Genomic DNA, 16937 nt, shown 5'->3' on the forward strand with positions numbered 1-16937 from the left:
TCCAAGGGACTCTGGGTAAAAAACGTTTTGATCACATGAACTGCTCTGACCAATCGAAAGCCTTCTTACATTTTGTTTTTGTAAAGACTAACTAACATAGACTGGCGACACCAATATTTTACTGGCTTCATAGTGCAATAGCAAAAACCTTCACCCGTTCCCTATCTTGTTGGGTTTCCCTAAAGAAGCCTGTCTACCTAGCAAAAAGGCTAGCAGTCTATAGTTTTGTGGGAGCTGAGCTCGGATATCGTGGAAAACCAGCTGGTTAAAGTTGTCGGTATCGGACTGTCGGTATGGCGTACGTAATTAGGGATAAGATTAAATTAAATAAGTTAACGCAGTTCAACTTTTGCCTAAAAGAAGATCCAATAAAGTATAAAAGTCAGTCTAGTCAAACCGTTCAAGTTACTTCTTTTAAACCTAGTACGCCTTCCGAGTTAAGCCTTGGCGTTGTTTACAAATCAAGCCAAGCACATTTGTAACAGGATCTATGATTGGCCTATTATTACGGTGCCTACCCCCGCCCCTAACGCTAGGTGTCACTTTTCATGCTTTCAATCACATTCCTATGGTAGTATTTGATTCTCCCACTAGAGAGCGTAAAGGTATCGCGGAAACGTCACGCGTCGGTAAATGCGCGCCACTATTAAAGCTCATTTCATCACTCTGGTATGAACTCCTGCTATTAATGATTACAAGAAGAAAGCTAAGACCTAAATCAAGTATTATCCGCAATAGGCTTAGTGAACTAAGGAATAAATAATTGAGACCTGAGGTAAAGTAAACTATGGGTTTTTATTTTCGTGTCTATAGTGAGAGACATTAACGGTTCAGAGTGAGCCAAAAGTTAAATATACGTTTGAATAATAAATTTTAGATTTTTTAATAGCAGAAAGCATGATGGCGGAAATTAGGACTAATCGTAATCGGGTTGTAGCTTCATTCTTGTTATGGTGCGTATTGAATTTCATTGCGTCAAACCACAAGTCAGCTTTGGTGATATTTTACGTTAACACCCATGTTGGCATTAGAGTCCGACGCCGCTAAAAAGTTGTCGGCGGCGGCGTTTGCACAGTTTAGGCATATTGGCGACGGCGCGCCGTTCTATAAACCGGCGGCGGCGCTGCATACAATTTTATTGGCGGCGGCGGCGTTAGAGGCGTGTAAGTTAACAAAGAGTGATTAATGACGTATGCAGTTCTCAGTTGTGAAGTGGTGGTTTTCACAACATCAGTCCATGTTCGAAAATACTGGCTGAAATCTCTTGAAATTTTAATGTGATTTGCAAAATAATGTTTGGTATTTTTTGTGCGAAGTTTAAAATGTTTCTCTTTCCTAGCTTTTTGTAAGAACATTAAAACGAAAATTAACCATAATTTAATGGCTTAGTCTCAAACAGTCTAAATTTGTTTCCTTCAGCTTCACTGGTTCGAATCTCTTGAAATTTTAGTGAGAGGCATATTGAAAGGTGTTAAATTATCGTGCAATATTTCAAAATTTTGAAACGAATAGTTCTTTTCCTAAAATTTTATTGAATTTTTTGGAAGTGAATGGTTCGTTTGAACCCTTCAATATGCCTCTCACTAAAATTTCAAGAGATTCGATCAAGTGAAACCACATAAAACTTTTAAACCGTTCGAAGACCAAGCCCTTTAATTAGGGCTAATTTTCGTTTTAATATTTATAAAAAACTATAAAAGTAAATGGTATGAAAATTTCTAAATAATAGCAAACGTTGTTTTGCACATCTCTTTAAAATTTTCAGAGATTTGAACCAGTAGTTTCAACATTCAGGCTAAATAACTGTGTTCCTCCCATAGCCGGCCTATGGCTCCTTCGATTTTTCAAGCCATAAAGCCCAAAATTACCAACACGCGCTTTTACATAGGAAAAACATTGGCGTGGGAAGCCAAATAGTGATCCAGTGGGCTGTGGTTGTAGCAAGGAAGGCAGAAATGAGCACCAGTCAAGGCTAGGAGTCTAGATCCGTGGAGTACAAATTTATAATGACTAGAATTTTTAAACTGGTCCCTCCTCAATTTTCTTAAAAGTTCTCAATTAATAAAGTGATCCCAAGGACCTGTAACCCCCGGATTTAGAATAAAAAAAACTGGTCCGAGCAATTAATAAACTGGTTTTCGACCTGTGCTATTTCCAAGACTGGTTGGCACGCCGGCGTACGCCGGTGATATTTCGGCGTCGCGGCGAGGCGGCGCGCTGATTAAAAGTACGTACGGCGGCGGCGGGGTTAAAAACTAGAAATGTGGCGGCGCGCCGGCGTACTATCGGCGGCGTCGGACTCTAGTTGGCATACTAAGAATTTCGTTGAGGTGAAACGAGACAATAGTGTTTATTCTGCAAACCAGTTGTGAATGTAGCTATGAGAATATAGGGTTAACAGTTGAGGTGTACAAAACTGGGCCTTTTCAAACACATGAAAGTTATATCTTTCTTACAGTTATATACTTCATTTCCTGTTTGTTTTTTTTTGTTTTTTTTTCATTGACTTATTTCCATGTGTCCAAGACATATCTTAATTGGATGTAAAATGTCGTTTGCTTTACTGTATATTCGCTATGGTTGGAAAAATGCTTTAATAATTCGTAAATTTTTACTTCAAGAAAAGAGAAATAATTCTATATCTAGGTTGTTAAGTTTGTAGTAGTAGTCCTCCTCTTCACTCGGAGAGGTAAATTTTGGTTTTTCCAACTTGTTTTTTTACGTACGGCATTATGTTTTATGAGAGATTAAGCATCGACGAACCAATACTGAAGGACGGATGGCAGAGGGAGAAAGTTGAAAAATACTTGTTAATTCCCCCTCTAGCGGCAGATCGCAGATAGTGGGGGGCATATGGGGGGAATCAACGTTCTAAAGAGGGAAGCATCTAACGTCTTATTTTGTCTAGATGGCGCTAGCTTTTTCCGGGATTTGACTCGGTATTTTTCATAACCCCCCCCCCCTCCATTTTGGGGCTGAACAGGGGGAAGTAAGCTTAACATTGGTTGTTTCGTCGCTTAGTATGGGGCTCTATGGGCTGCCATCGGTCCTTCAGTATTGGTTCGTCCATGGATTAAGTTTGCTCAGTATACTGATGTCAGGTGTGTGTGTGGGGGGGGGGGGTTCAAAAAGAAAGATAAACCCTTTTTTGCCACATCGTAGTAGTAGTGACCCGAGGCGTAGTAGTAGTAGCCGGGGTTGTTGCTTTCGTTATCGTTAGATTTTAGCTTAAAAGGAAATCGATGGTACCTCAAACCCACGTCAGGGGTAAATAACGAAAGGAGTTAGAGACGCTAGCTTCCGTAGTGTAGAATGCAGTGGGACTTTCAAACGTAGACACAGAAAAGAGAAAACGCCTCGGTCGCGCCGTCTATAATTCAAAATAAGTATGATATTTTCCAACCAATAGCGTGGCAGCAAAGTTTCGAAAGTCATGCTGGGATATCGATTTTCTCCTGTCTCAGCTGTCTGCTAATTTTCGTCTGCTAGTGTTCGTCTGCTTACGACTCAGTGACAATAAGGCTTAGAGTAAAGTTTATTCATTAAGGTGCACTTGAATTAGAAACATGCAATCTTAAAGTTGGTAAATTCCTTTTTCGATAATGAAATGGAATTAAATGTCGTTTTTGCATCCTTCAATACAGTTTTAGTTGTTTTAATTTCTTTAGTCACAGATACAGTCGATGATCCTGATCCCACAGTTCCACTGGCACTGACTCGGAAAAATCACTAAGCCTTGGCTCACTGGGCCGACTCTGTAACCGCGCACTTACGGCAAAACAAGTTTGAACACATTTTGAGGATTTCCCCGGCTTCAAATTGCAAATTGTTGACTTATCTTTCTTCTTTATATCGCTGTTTACTCGCGATTGAATATAATAATTATATTGGGTTGATTTATGAGATGACTTCTCAACATCGACACCCGCCATTTTACTTTACCCAGAATACCTTGCGGAGCGAGATTTTAAGGCAAAACTTTTAAGGTTCTGGTCTTATTTACAATAAAGTTCCAAAGATGGCACTACGTTAGTTACAAATTCTATGAAGTTTCAAGGTCCCACTGTATTCTACACTACAGAAGCTAGCGTCTCTAACTCCTCCTTTCGTTATTTACCCCTGCCCACGTATATGGTTATCTGATCTCGGTTGGAGATTTTGTTTTAATTAAAATTTTTCCAGACCCGGGTTGTTCGAGCAGTAGTAAGACACTATACCACTTTACCATAGATACCGAGTATTTACCGTTGGGTCGGATACTTCTGCATTTGTATTTTTGGTTTCTGAATTTGAATCTTTGGGGTCGGATACTTCTGCATTTGTATCTTTGGCGCCGGATGCTTCTGAATTTGTATCTTTGGGGTCAGATCTTCTGCATTTGTATCGTTGGGGTCGGATGCTTCTGAATTTGTATATTTGGGGTCGGATACTCCACCAGACTTTATTAAACTGAAAGTGGCGCATTTAATTCTTAAAATAACCATTAATAATCTCTAAATGTTTTTAAAACTAAATGGAAAGAATGGTATAGCTTGTTATATTTCCCCATCCCGTGGGCGCCGGCCTAGACTGGCGGAGGCTCCGCTCTGCCTCTGCCTGTATTACGGCTTATAGGTAGTTAACATTCGACACTTTTGGATTTGTATCTGTGGGGTCGGACACTTCTGAATTTTTTTAGGGTCTTTGAATTTATTTTCTTTTTTTATGTGCTAATTAAATAGATAACGATGTGGCTACTATTATGGCCGAGACCTTGGGTCAACTTGTTATTCTTTACAAAGACATGTAAGTTTACTTTAATACACTTGATGTTCGTAGGATTATAGATAAGGATCGTACTATGAAGTAAAAATGGCAGGAATAAAGACCATGTTTTAGTCTGTTCTGTCTGCGTATCGCCCACCACGTTTCGCTCCGGTACAGAGTAAACAATATCCGGTCAATATGGTCTACCAGGCTGCGCCAAACACATCCTTAACTCCATCCCAGGCTTGCGTTCCCAGGCCATACTATCGTGCTTTTGTCCAAAGTACGCAGTATGAACAGTCAGTACGTCTTTGACGAGCTCGCAACTCTTGTGCGCCACCTTAAGGCTAGCTTCGTGGTCGTCATCGAAACCTTAGACTGTGAAAAATCGATCCCCTCGTTTGCTATGTTTCGGCACGATCGACTAGCCCCCCACGATTGGTGGAGACGTGGCTCTTTATGTCTCAGACCTGTACATGTTACGCGAGGTATTTCTCTTCGATCCTTCCACGCTGTCTCGATGGTCTGTTGTTCTTGGCCTCGATATTTTAACCGTTTTTTGTGGCAATGGGTCGTCGGCCCTCCTAGTCTGCGTCATTTACCGATCGCTGTCAAACGACAATCATTCTTCGACCCTGGTAGCGTAGCAGAGCATCAGTGACTACAGCTCCTCGCAGGATGTCAGCTCGATCATTTTGGGTGACTTTAATTACCGTCACATTAATACCCCTGATTTTGGAGCGTGCACTCAAGCAAGGGCCTATTTGGAAGCCACCATGGATCACCACTTCAGTCAGCCAGTCAAAAACCCGACCCGCCAGGGTAGCCCGAATGGTACTCCGGGCACCCTTGATCTGGTCCCCACCACAGACTCCAACCTAGTGTTTGACGGAACCTTCCAGGCGTGGATAAGAGTGACCATTTGCTATTACTCAAGGTGCCCTTTTACTCCTCTCCGCTACCCACGCGGCCCCACCTCCTTCGCGATTACTATAAAGGCGATTTAATAACTTCCTTTTACGAGGTGACTGGTCCACCATCATTCCGTCGAGATCGGAGGACTATTCTTGAACCAACCTCGTGTCGCTTCTTTACCATGGTGTCTCACTATTTGTCCCAAAGAAATACCACATTCGCTGTCTAAAAATATTGTAGTTCCCACATAGAATGGAACTTTTCCTTACTCTCTGGTTCCCACGCCAAGTCTGAGTATAGCGTGAGAGAAAAAACAAAACATTAACTGCGCAATCGCGTTGAAATTCCAAGAATTCGATCGGAATATCATTAAATTCTCGTTTACTATTCGAATTCCATCCCTTGCAAAAGATTACTCTGTTTAGAAAATTGTATTCATAATAAAATAGGTTTTTCAAATTTCTTTTCGAATAATCGTTTTGTAATTCGAGTACTCGTTTTTCTTAAATGGCAATTTTTCAGCTAACTTACGCAAAAATTGTAATTATTTTTTTTCGATGACTTTAGAACAGTTTTTGAAGGGCATAAAGTGAGCTATTTTGACAGTGACAAAATCTATAATGAACCAAATTTTCTTAACGTATGCGAACTTATAGCTAATATCAGAAATATATGACTTTACACGAAGTTCACTTCTCCCTACCTCGCGCCGGCCATCATCTATGAAGTATTTTTACAGGCTAGAAACGGTACCGTTCCTCCCGAACAGCGAGGCAGAGAGGTGAAAATAAAAACACTAGCGTCGCGTAGTGAGAAAATTGTGCGTAAAACCGGTTTTCTTACAATCGTATCATGGTTGTATCTTATGCAGCGGCTTCTCACTTGCGCGAAATACAGTTGAATCCCGCCGTTTCTAGGAAACGTCAGATTATCTTGGCAGTGGCCATTTATCACAGTTCTCTCTGGAGAGGAAAATTTTTTCTCTTCGCGACTAACGCGCGTCGGGAGGGGGAGAAAATTCACGCCTCTTCACTCTTGCAAAGTTTTTTTTTTCGGGTTTTCTCCTCATAGATGATGTCCACGGTACTAACCATTTTTGAAGTGAACTTCGTGTATCATATATTTCTGCTAATATTTAAACGATTTTATGACATACCTATGTGCAAAACGTAACATTGTTTTAGAATGCTCATGCCGCAATATTACCCGTCACACACTTATTTTTCGTTGGCCGACAGGAATATTTCAGTCCGTCTCCGGTCTTAGATACGGTCAAGACGATTATAGTGTCCGGCGCCCCAAAGAAAGTCGTGTCCACTTCCTTGTCCTTCTTAAATATGGACACTCCAGTAAATTTCACTCAATTACAATCCGCGAATTGGCCAATTCATTACATTCTCTGTTGAATTAGGTGTTGATTTTAATATTGTCCACCGTCGTCAAGCCGTCACTTTTACTCGTCCTTCACTCCGTCGTAACCAACAAAAACAAGTCGTTGCCCACCAAGATAGTTGTCAAGAAACTGGCTCATGAAACGCTGGAAAATGTCTGGGAGAACACGTCGCTCTTGTGTGCCGAACGTAAGCAATATTTGATAACAATTCGCCATTACGTCAGATAGTAGCGCTAGCCAGTTTCATATAAGGGAGCAAACTACCATATTTAAAAGGGCTATAATATGACAAAACGCGAAGTGGATAATTATATTTTCTAGCGATTCCCTACATTTTGCCCCACATTACTCGTCGTCTGCTGGCTGCGTCAGGGCTGATCGGAGTGACTTTCATTCTGTTTTTCTTGGGTTGTTATTTGCGGACGGAGTTCACGACGGAAAGTTACAATTACATCGACAGCCTCTCGGACTTGATTAAATCGGGAATTCCACCTACTTTCCTTGAAGGAAGCGGTGCTTTTAAACATCTTCAAATTTTGGTGAAGAGCCTTCTACGGGTTAAGTCCTTTATTCTTTTGACGTCATTTTTATGTCTCTGTAGGCAGCCGAGGACCCAATTAAGGAATGGCTAGATGCACTCGTTCAGGAGGCAACTGCTGGCCGATGATTCCGAGAGTAAAGAGTTTTTCGTGAGGAATGGAGGACTTTATTTTTCGCAACAACATGTTGCCGTCGACTATGTACAAGGTTTTTTCAACACCTCTTGGATGAGAAGCACACCGCAACTCCGCGAAAACATACATCTAAGGTTGGTACGAATTTGATGGTCAATGATTAACAGACTTGATGACAGTAATATTTTAGCATACAACCGGTGTTCGAAACGAGAGTTATGAAGTACGTGGACTTATAGAAGCATTATTTAATGGAAACAGTCAAGTGGAAGAGACCGATGAAAAGTACAGCTGACTTGGACCTGAGAAGCGTCATCGTTCCGTTCTATTTGCTTTTCACGCTGTTGTCAGGAACAGTAGCATTTCTCATCATCGAAATTTTTTTAAAACGATGTGCTCGAAAGCTGACAGTTTAAAATTCCATAACACGAAATTTAATTCTTGGAAACAACATAATTATTTGTTCATGATATACCTCCATGTCATAATGTTATTTTGTTCAAGAAACTAATATTTTAACAACGTTGAAATTCAATAAAACGATGCTTAAAGAGTGACAAGCAGCAAAATCAAAAAAACTGAGATTTTGTGCCTAAAAGGTAGAGCAGAAAAAATTATCCGAGAAAATATATACTTTTAGTACATTCAGAATACATTTTATAGTCGCAAAATTGCAAAAACCAAAATTGGCAAAATTTAACGTCTGACAAATTTCTGGGGGGCTCTATTTTATATAGAGCCCCCCCCCACGCGCCAGCGATTAGAGACATTGGAGATTCTCGTTCCGATTTCCATCGCTTACTGCCTTCAGCGCGTGACTATAGAGGGCAACAGGGCGTTGACGGGTCACGGGTGCGAAGCGCGCTCTCGAGTGGGCGAAACATATGCTTTTCTACGCGCCAGAAATAGTTTTAAGCCACGCCCCTAAATTGAAAATTTGAATTTCACCGGGAATTTTTTGTGTAAAAACGGTGTTTTGTAATTCTTATTGTGAAAAAACGACTGAATATTTTTAAGTGAAATTTTGAATGAGCACGTTTTACATCATTCCTGACCCAAAAAATAGGTTTCAATTAAATTTAATTTTCTGCACCTCCCCCTTTAATATGGGTTATTCGTAAAACAAAAATGTTAAAAGTCTAGAATAGGATAAACAAACAAACCACTTTCGCTAATATAAATAATTATCAATTTCATTAAAATTTGTCTCACCCATGCAACATGTTAGAATTAATTAGTAACGCAAATATACTGATACATGGTTTGCATTTCTTACGCAAACTTGCTGATGGAATAGTTTCCCCCATTCGGCAAAAATGAAATTGCAGTTGCTGGTTCAAATTTGAAACCAACATAAACTGAAGTTGAAGTACTTGTAAAAGATGTATACAATGAAATTTTTATTATGAAACATTCATATTTTTTGAGTTGATTGAAAAAAACAAACAAAATAAAGATATGATTTTACCAAAGGCTTAAATGTATGTAAAAAAACCTGGCCATTATTTTTCCCAATCAATATAGCACCTATTTATACATATATAACTAAATCTCTAAAACTTTTTCCATAACAAAAATATTTTTTTTTTCGAAACATGTATACATTTCTAATCACTGTAACCAATTTTTAAATTCTTTTGTAAAAAGTGTTTTCCATTTTGGATGTTTTGGAAAAACTCTCTCTGGCCAGCTTACCTCTGACATTTCAAAACTACGAAAACAAACTAGCCCAAAGAAAGGAAAGGTACCCAAAGAGCCACCTTGGAGAAATATTTGCCAAAGGCTAAGAGGTGAGAGGGCGAGAGAGAGAGAGAGTTTTGCCTTTTAAGAAATCAGAATACGAAAAACTGTAGTCTCAGTAGGAATATAAGTGGTCACTCTCCTGCCAGAGGGGAGCAATGAAATAAAATAGAGTTCAAGAAAATAAAACTAGTTTTTATTTCGCCGAAAAATCTTAAACTAAAGCAATATAAGCTAGCACTTAGATTAGTACCACAATATTTCAGTGTTTCAGTCCGCTGCAATATTCAATCCCCAGCTCTCCCAAGAACCAGATAGAGAAGAACAAGCCAAAATAGCCCGATTCTCCATAAGTGAAAACACTATGACGCTGAACGACAACGTTAAAAACAAATCTGATTTTGACATCCAGCCGCAATGTAGTTTTTTTCGGCCAAGTGAAAACCATGCTTTAATGCCTTCGTTTACAGGAGTGCGCTAAACTTTCGACGTTTTCGATAGGCTTTCGTTATCTGCAATTCCGAACTTTAGTATATTTGTTTTGCTATTGGGAGTTGTTTCTTTCCGAAACTTAACCAGGTGTCTTTTGAGTATCTCTTGGGCTTCATTTCGGGTTATTAAGTCGAAGGAAACAAAATCCACTTTTTAAAAACACCTTGTCTATAAATACCAATTACGAGAACACTAAGTGTGCCATTAAAAATAATGCAATAAACTTAATAACTGGATATTTAATGGAACAAATAAAAAAGCTATTGTTTCACTAAATGAAAGATAGCGCATAGAGTAATTAAGTGCCATTTTCTATCGACCCCTATTGTTTTTCTAATGGAACCATCAGCGTCATTGTAAATCGTTCGTTATTACTACTGTTAAAGGTTGTTCGTCAGTAAATGTGACCGTACGTGATAGAACGCTACTTTGTCGAAGTAACTTTTGCAATTAAATTGAGCACGAAGAACGGCCGTGATTTCGCTATGACTCATGAACATGTTCATGAAAGTCGTGATTAAAAGAGTGAGTTTTACTTATGCTTTGATAAGTTTGTTTTTCTTCTTCAAACCACCTCGGTGTACTCCCATAATTCCCTACGATGACGGAGAGGGAAGCTAACTGAAATTAAGACCAAACTGTTAATTTGAGGCAACAATAGAAGTTGTCTCTGCCATTCCATGTCGAGAAAGAGCTGCAGTTGAAGCGCAGACACCCGGCAGTGAATCCTTTGGCAAGTAGGGGATGGGAACTGCAGGCTCAGGTCCAAAGAACTTCACATCAGCCCCCCCCCCGCCCCTTTTGGCATACATGTCAGCCCTCTCGTTTCCCAGATAACCGCAGTGCCCAGGCACCCCACAGCAGTTGAGCCTTGTTGCGGGTAGCCAAAGTGCCCAGCAGATCAAGACAACTGAGGACCAATCCAGAGTCAAAAAGGTACTGATTCAGCGCCTTGAGTGCGGCCTGACTATCGGAATAAATCTGAATCGTCCGTCCGCTATAATTTTTCTTGATGCAGAAATCCCCACATAGACAAATGGCCATGATTTCCGCCTGGAAGACGCTGGCAAATTTGAAAAGGCTCTCGTAAAAATGGTAAAATCCATACTTTTTGGTCAACAATAGACCCCGGCTCCAGCTCCAGAGTCCGTCTTCGAACTATCCGTGAATCAAATCAATCCCCCTCCCTTGGAAATAGGGTGGTCTGCAAAGCAGAATTTCCAGCTTGCGTAGTTCATCTTGGGCTGTCTTAAGGCGAACTCTAGACTACCAGACAAGAGCGCCATACAGGGCCCGATCAAGCAATTATACACCCAGGATAGAAAGCGCCCCCTTAATACGAGAAAAAAGGAACAGACAAGTGTAATGTAGTAGGGAAGTAGCTCCTAGCTGGTTCAATGGTAGAAGTAAAAGTAATAAAATACAGTTAAAGGGCGTTGACCATTATTATTATTGTTTTATTTTACTAATTTATTTATCTATATATTTTTTTTTGAAGTTCAGCTTTGTAATTTTCGTTTAGACTTGCGCAAATCATAACAATGGCTAGAAGTGACTTCGGTTAGGAATGAGATTCCGAAGAAGATATTAATGAGGAATTAAGATTGTTAAATTTAAGGAACTAATACCGTCTGGGAATTGTTCGAAGTAGTTGATGATCAAAATTACACTAAATGTCTATTATGAGAGCGATAAATTAACAGAAAGTGCGGAAATACTAGAAAATCAATACCCAATTACTCGATTAATACTCGAAACAAATTTTCCAACTCCTCGATACTCGATAAGGAAAATTTTCAATACTCGAGACTCGACTCGAAACCAAAATTTCAAGGCTCGCACAGCCCTAAAATATACAACCCCAGTTTCAGTTTTTCTGTATACAATTTTTCGTTCGTCATCGTAGGGAGAGCAGTGATATTTTATGATTGTGTATTTTAAAAGGAAGGGAATTATAATTGTAAGTTGAAGCATTGCATTTAATTGTAAGGTTAAGCAATATGAATTGTGTTTCACGTTTGCTTGATAAATTTAAATCGAGTTGACGATTATGGGATTACCTTAATTTAAATGGAATGGAATCCTACACCCTTTAAAATTTCTATCACCTGTCGACAGTGAGGATTTCACGCTTTCAATTCCGCTTCCCTGTTTCAACATTTAGAGAAATCAAGGGTAACTTTAAAATCAAAAGCAAGTATATACTGTCTTATTTTTAGAATGGTCCTAAGGCGGTGTTTATATTGGAGGTTACGTGTATTTCTCAAGAAAGCTATGCCATTGTGGGATTTTCATTACATGGAATTGGCTACTTAGCGCGAATAGAAGGCCGCCTTAATTCTGAAAAAGATTACCCTAGGGCTGGGCAATAATAATAACCGCATCGTTGTCTAATTTATTTATTTAATTAGCATATAAATGAAAAGAAAAGATAGGAATTCAGAAGTATCCAACCCCACAAATAGAGAAGTACCCGACCCCACAGACACAAATTCAGAAGTATCGAACCCCACAAATACAGAAGTATCCGACCACACAGACACAAATTCAGAAGTACCCGACCCAACAGACATAAATTCAGAAGTAACCCACCCCACAAACAAAGACACTATAGACGTACAGTGGTAGACTGTCTTAATGCTGCGCGAGCGACCCAGGTTCCATTCCCGGTCGCGACCGGGAAAATTTTAACTAAAATAAAATATCTAACCGAGCTCAGTTCCGCCTATGGGTGTGTTGAGGTACGATCGAGTTCCTTTTAAGCTAAAAACTAACGATATCGAAAGCGAAAACTCCGACCACAACTACGGCTCGGGTCAAACTAAGAGTCTCATCATATACTAAGATGTGGTTAAAAATATACTGACATATAACGACATAGATTTCTCTCTCGTCGAAGATAATCATTTATTTTTAATCAAGACAATTCCGCTATACACAAGTAACGCGCCATCATGACGTGTTTGAGGGCGCTACACCCAGAAATAGAAATTATGAAATGTAATTTTTATAACGAGTTTATAATTCATAATTATAAATTCAACGGAAGTAACTTATCATTATTTAGCAATAAAAAATTAATATTCACTGGAAAAAAATGGAGAGATAATATTTAACTTGACTGTGATTGGTAATAACTTACTGTTTCTTGGAGTAATGCTTACAATGCAAATTGGGTCCCTTCAAGTGTCCGCAGCAAGGATGCGACTAGTTAGGTTTCACTGTGATTAATCAGGGAAGGAATGATGTTTACTTGGCAGGTGGTAAGGGTTGTGTCACCTCCGGTGGACATGGGGAATTCGGCACGTATAGTGTAGGATCGCCGATGTGTTTCGTATTCCCTCAAACTAAGTCGCTCAGAAGTTTGGCTTACGCGAGTGCACCACACCCCAGACTAATGACTTTCTTTTTTGTTGAAATTGTTCACTTTAGTTCTATCAACTATGAAGCAGTCGATAGTCAGGTACCTAAACCAGAGCCCAAGCTCTCACATCTATGATCCAGTCAGTTATGCCAAGACTAAGTCTAGTTATTCCGCTGTTACTGAAGAACAATTGTAAAGACGTCAAAATTTGCGTGGGACCCCAAAATGGTAATGAATGAACTTGTATATGTTGGAAAGGACCGATATTTCAAATATAGGTACAAATTTTATTTTAAAATCCAAAATGCCGCATCTTTCATTTGAAAATGAATAAAATATCGTAGGTATGCTCAAGAGACTACTATTAATTATACGACACAAAGTGTGAGTTTGCTTAATTGAAGCTTAACTTCAGCGTCTCGGAACTAAGATGACATTCTTCTTGTCAGTATTCGTGGGATGATGACAACTTTAAGGCACAGTACGAGTTCACCGCGGAGTATTTTAAACGATTCCTCAACCTAAAGTAAATTTCACACTGCGAATATTGATTGAAAAAAGATAAGGAAATTTTATAATATTCAAGAACATAAACTTTACACGGGAAATATGGCAAACAAATTTTAGTAATCCGTCCTTGCATTTCAATCATATAGATTGCTCGTTGAATAATAAATGAAACGGATAATAGAGACGAGTAATTGTCTTTTGTTGAAAATGGAGGTCTACTTTCGAAACCAAATTCAATTCTCACGCCTCCACCTAATTTATTGATTTATGCCATAAGTTTATAATAACTTTTCCCCTAAGTATACAAATATGTTAAAAACTATTAGAAACGAATCTAAGCTCACGGACTGTTATAAACTAAGCATATCTTATTGTAATTAAATTTTGTCGATGACTTTAAGGGTGGATTTCATAAAGAAAAATATCTTTACCAACGTTGATAATATATACTATGTTTTGGAGGTACGCGAGTTTTAAACATTGTAAAAAACCGAAATTCGAAGTATAAATAATTAACACACTGGTTTTAGAAATCTCATATTATCGAGTACCCTTTGACGGGCTCATTTTTCGAGAATCGACTGGATTATATCACTCCTTCTCTGCCTTGCGGAACAAACAAGATGATTATCGTATCCCATCCGAAGCTGACAGTCACGTCCACTTCCTGGTCCTTCTTAAATATGGACATCGAAGTAAATTCCGCTCAATAAGAATCCACTCCGTAGATTGAATTTCTATCTTGGTTTAATTAGGTTCAGATATTAATGGTGGCAACCATGGTACTTCTTTCATTTTTGCTCGTCATTCACTCCATCGTAACCAACAAATACAAATCGTTATCCACCAAAAACGTCGTAAAGAAAATGACCCAAGAAACCCTGGAAAATGTCTGGGAGAACGCCTCGCTATTGTGCGCCGAAAGTGAGCGATTAACTCGTCTACAGTATATTTGAGAATAATTTATGTCATAACAGAAGTGGGATAAGGGACTAGAAGTGCTGAGCTAACCAAATTCTTCACTTGGCGAAAATGAATATTCTTGATAACACACCATCGGTTGGCCCTCTGGTAGCGGTTTCTGAATTTTCCCTCCAAAACGTGAGACGCTCGTCGCGGTAGACGGCCGAACTAGATTCAAGCACCCGCGTCCGTGTTCCGCGGCTTTAGGATGAGGGGAAGGGGATTGGAAATGTTTTTGGAACTCGACCAATTTTTTTCTCTCTGGTGTAGGCGTGATGGAAGCGGCATAAAATCCTCAAATTTGTTCACTAGTGCCAGGATCTATTACCAATGCTAGAGCTCTTTACTTCTAGTCTCATCTTACTTCTGGTCATAATAAGAGAATCAATCAGCATTTATAGTTTTCCTCTGTATTTCAAAGGGGGCCGTCGCTATAATCAGACATAAAGCGAATGGGATAATTCTTTTTTGTAGGTATTCCAGAAATTTTGCCTAACATTACTTGTCGTCTTCTCACTTCGTCGTGGCTGATCGGAGTGACATTCATTCTGTTTTTCTTGGGGTGTTTCATGCGCACGGAGTTCTCGACGGAAAGTTGCAATTGCATCGACACGCTCTCGGACTTGATGAAATCGGGGATTAAACCCGCTATGCCATTTATCACTGATTTTAAATATCTTAAGGTAATATCTTCGTGTTAAATCCTCTATTTTTCTGATGTCATTGTTGTATCTATAGGCGACCAACGATCCAGTTGTTAAAGAATGGCTAGACAAATTAGATTTCTACAAAGAGTTGTACAGCTACCCATACAGTTACCAAAAGACTGATGGGTACATTCCTATTCTTTCGATGAAAAGAGCTCTGATCATAAACGAAGACATGCTGATTTCGGTCATGAAAACGTTATTGAAAGATCCCAAGAATAAACAGTTCTTGGTGGAAAAAGGAGGACTTTACTTTTCGCGGCAAGATATTAAGCTCGACTATAGATACCTCATTTTAGGCCTGTGCGAGTCCAGTTTTTTGGGCTTCGAGTCGAGTCTCGAGTCCTAAAAAAAGGTCTTATAGAATCTCGAGTCGAGTCCTTTAACTGGTATCGAGTCCTCGAGTCCTAAATTCAGCTTCAAAACTACGTCTCAAGTCCAGTGTCGAGTCCTGATAAATTATATCAAGTCCCAGTCGAGTCCTAATAAATGATTTCACGTCAAAATCAAGGCTAAATATTTTCATATCTTTTATTTGTTCAAATATCACAGCTTGGATAAAAGAAGTAACAAACGTCAATAAACATGTTCTAGCTGACGTCAAATTTTTGTCCAATCATCTGTCTTCTCTAAAATATAAATCGGTAAAACCCCACTAGATACCGCGCTCTACTTGAAATTCCCAGTCACCGAGTTCAGGCGAAATACATGGATAAAGGATGAGCGTTAGGAAATTTGTTTTCACGCTAGAGGGTAGGAAACTCCCTATCTCAGAAGGCAGCTTATTCGATATATACTTTGTTGCAACTTCGGTTGTCAGCACGGGAAAGCTAGGCCTCTATGTAATGTAGATTTGTGCGTCCTGACAAGAGACGGAAGAAGAATAAATTCTTTATCCATAGTAAATATTTTTGGACTTGATATGGTGTTAAGCCTCAGTTCGAGTCCTCCTCGAGTCCAGTAGTGAGGATTTTTGAGGACTCGAAATTATTCTCAAGTCCTAAAATTTTGATTTTCAAGTCTCGAGTCGAGTACTCGACTCGAGACTCGATCGAGTACTCGCTTTTGATCGAGTACTCGCACAGGCCTGCCTCATTTTCAACACCTCTTGGACCAGAACCAAGCCAAAATTGAACGCCCAACTGATGTTAGTACGAATTTACGAATTTTATCGACTAATGACAATACGGGCTAACTTCTGTTTTATTGCAGGGTTGAACCAATGTTCGAAAAACAAGTTTTCAAGTATCAGAAATTAGCTTTCGATTACACCGTAGAACAGCTAACATGGAAGAAAACGTTGAAAAGCATGGTTGACTTGGACCTCAGTAGTGTCAGCGTTCCTTTTATCTTTCTTCTCATGCTGTGGTCAGCAACAGCAGCCGTTGTCACCGCGGAAATAATCTTCAACTAACTCGCTTAAATGCTGAAAA

General features: G+C 39.4%; 1 long non-coding RNA gene across 2 annotated transcripts; it reads left to right on the forward strand.

Moving 5' to 3' along the window:
• The first annotated feature begins 7117 nt into the window (after positions 1-7117).
• Positions 7118-8364, forward strand: LOC149712048 (uncharacterized). Of its 2 annotated transcripts, XR_016375694.1 has the most exons (3): positions 7118-7241; positions 7376-7862; positions 7919-8364. It is a non-coding gene; the product is annotated as an uncharacterized LOC149712048 (long non-coding RNA). The 2 variants fall into 2 exon arrangements; XR_016375696.1 differs by having other exon boundaries at positions 7118-7862.
• Positions 8365-16937: the final 8573 nt, after the last annotated feature.

Source organism: Phalangium opilio, unplaced genomic scaffold, assembly GCF_054372755.1.
Source record: "Phalangium opilio isolate 3A_F unplaced genomic scaffold, DU_Popi_V2 ptg000011l_1, whole genome shotgun sequence".
NCBI lineage: Eukaryota > Metazoa > Arthropoda > Arachnida > Opiliones > Phalangiidae > Phalangium > Phalangium opilio.